This window comes from Fukomys damarensis, unplaced genomic scaffold (assembly GCF_012274545.1).
Source record: "Fukomys damarensis isolate Sample0158 unplaced genomic scaffold, DMR_v1.0_HiC HiC_scaffold_33, whole genome shotgun sequence".
In the NCBI taxonomy this organism is placed as follows: Eukaryota; Metazoa; Chordata; class Mammalia; order Rodentia; family Bathyergidae; genus Fukomys; species Fukomys damarensis.
Genome location: NW_022900945.1, coordinates 45779022 through 45782072, shown reverse-complemented (window position 1 = coordinate 45782072; position 3051 = coordinate 45779022). Strand labels below are relative to the sequence as shown.

Here is a 3051-nt window from a genome sequence, read left to right as displayed (position 1 = left end):
GTTGGTTTTCAAGTCTTAGAGTTGTGGTGAATTTTGGATCCAGATATTTGTGAAGGTAAGCTTGGGGGCTAGAAGTTCTTGCAGAACATTTGTACTTTTTATTGTTCTCCCCCAGAATCAAAGCCAAAGAAGGCTAGAATCCCCACAATCTATCTCTATGGTGTGGAATTTTCTCCTATTTCCCCTTGAGGATGTTGGCTTAGTGGTTCCAGCTTTATGGCCAAGTTTCAAGTCTGACTTGCCTCTCAGCTTCCATGAACTTTGTCTTGCCTAGCTAAAGTCCAGGCTGCATTTCAAATCCACATGAGCCTTGTGGAATAACTTTGTTATTTTTCAGGATTTGAAGATTTATTTTACTTTCCAACCATCTCATCAAAACATTAACTACATTATCCAGCCTCTTTAATCCTCCAAACTTAGTGGATTCCTCTAGTCTCTGACATGTGTTTAAAAATAGTCATTTCTAAGTTTTCACAATGATTACATTTTCTTTATTATGTAGTATTTTTTAAGGTGTTGTCCATGGACAATTTCCTCTTCATCCATCTTCTCATAGGCAGTGTCTATAAACTTCAATTCCTTACAAACAATGGAGTATACAAATCATTCTTGATGCCACTGCTAGGCTTAAGGAAGACCCTTCTTGAGTCTACAGTTTGAGTTCTCTCATTTCTAACAGACTTCCCTCTAGGTCAGCATATGTTCCTCTAAACTCATTGTTTATGTCTCTAACACTTTGAACAAACATAATTATGGCTCTCTATAGTTTCGAGCACATACCATTATCAGTGTTACTGTCCTCTACGATTCTAGTTTTCTCATGAGAACCTCACCTACAAAAATGTAGCATTCTGTCAACAATTTCAACTCTCCCTTCCTCTCTTCCCCAATTTCTGTGCATTTTTGGTACTAAAATTATTTCCTGGAGGTGCAATAGCTTTTCCCAATAAACTGATAATATTTTATAACTCATTTGGTTATATCTATCTTTTGTGAGTAAAAAAGATGACTGACCGTCAAAAGAACAGCTATCAGAAACCTCAAAATGCTCTACCTCATGCTCTACAGCAATGCTCCCTTGTTTTCTGGTTTGTGAAAATCCTTAGCCTCTGATCAATGAAGCAGACATGAAGGGATTAGAAGGTGACTTTTTACCCTAAGTGTTCTGTTTGATGAAATTAGCGATGCCTGGCTGTGCCATGAAGAAATCCTTCAGAGGATTTATTCTCTTTAGTTCCTTCTCCCTTATACTGAGGAAAATCTTAGCTGATAGCATCACATTGTTCATCACTCCCTTTTTTGGGGGGTGTTATAAATTTTTATCTTTTCTTGTGGTCCTTTGGGGACATTTATATCATGGGACTGTTTGACAAGCTTTACTAGGAACTGCACACAAGAAGCCCCTTCCTTGGCCATGACAAGTTATATGAATATGATTCTTTCACCCAAAGTTCCTACCTTTTACATCCTTCAGAAGTTGGCAGATGGCCTAGGACCCTCACAGCTGACTTCCCTGGTATAGTGAGAAATCCCAAACGTTTGGGATCAAGCATGAAATTGGTGACTGCCTCATGTTGATCACCCCAAACAATGTGCACCTACTGATGGGAGATAAAAACTAACTCAGGTGGCCAAGCTGAGCCTGTGTTCCCAGGAAAATAGTTACTTACATAGCCTCCTTCTCCCTCTGACCTATCTCTGATACTAATTCCCTCACCCCTCCACTCCTCTTTTGGTCTAAGGTCTGGATCTCCTTTCTGACAACAGACCTCCTCCGTTCCCAGTCTCCAGGTCCTCAATTTTCTTAACAGTTCATTTTTCACAATATTAGCAGCTGCTTATGTAATTGCAGATATTCTTTCCTGGTTTATAGGACAAAGTTAAAACAGGAGTGGTCTTGAATACTGGCTGTCCTGGCCTATGAGTTGGTCAAGAAATCTTTTGCTGGTAGGCTTAGGTCCATGCAACTCTTTGTCAACTTTCTGAGATTAGAAAGTGAGTCAAGAATTTCCCACATGCATTTCTTAACAATCCTGATAGTCAATGAAAGAGTATCTTGCCTCTTGGCCAGAATAAGAATTTCTACAACACTCTTCCTGGGTAGGCATCCTGAAGACTCATCCTAGTTAATATTGTCAGTTAATACGCCTTTTGAGAGCTCCGCTGTTATCATTAAAACTGAACTTTCACTTACTAAATGATTTTGGAAATTGATAGGTTTGAGGGTTCTCAAGACTGTAGCTTCAGCTGAAAAACTCTTAAATAACTTTTACCTCATCAACCTTTGGCAAGGATGATAGATATGTGCTAATTTTAGGAAAGTCTCTTGTGTTGGACTAAAAGGTCCTGTCATAGAAGCTGCTTCTGCAAAATTACAAAGATCAAAGCTGGGAGGAACCACTAATTGGTGGATTGATTAAGAAATTGAGATTCAATGAATAGATGAGAACAATGGCTTGAATCAAACAAAAGCAAGAAAAAATAGTTATAATTAAGAATAAAGCTAGGACTGGGGACTTAGCTCAGTGGCTCTGTGCCTGCCTCGCAAGCACAAGGTCCCGAGTTTGATCCCTGGTGCCAGGTTAAAAAAAAAAAAAAGGCTAGCTGAATTATATTAAGACACTGAATTGCTTAATAAAATAATCCAAGGAAATCTTAGTTTCTAGAGGCTCATTTAGAAATATCTTGAGTAAAGGCTATACTTTCAGGGATCATTTCTATAGTTTGTTCCTAGAAATATCTTAAGGATTTAACTTATTAAACACTAAATATTAAAAATTTGTGTAAGCTGTAAGAAAGAAAAATCTGCAATTCTATCACCTAAACCCAACCCAAGGGAGGAAATAACCTATTCTCAGCACCAAGGCTCCTAGAATCTGATGAAAACACCGAATGAATAAGTAATAGTCCTAGGAGAAGAGAGAAGAGCAACCTGAGCAGTAAAGGATCCAAAAGATCTGGAAATGCCGCCACTGAGAAACTATTTGGAAACCAGAAAATACAGGCTGAAAAAAGAAAAGATCATTATCTTCAAATATTTTAAGAACTTTC

At 38.2% G+C, this 3051-nt stretch overlaps 1 pseudogene; it reads left to right on the top strand.

Annotated features, from left to right (window-relative positions):
- The first annotated feature begins 2692 nt into the window (after positions 1 to 2692).
- On the top strand, positions 2693 to 2770 carry LOC117284088 (annotated as a pseudogene).
- Positions 2771 to 3051: the final 281 nt, after the last annotated feature.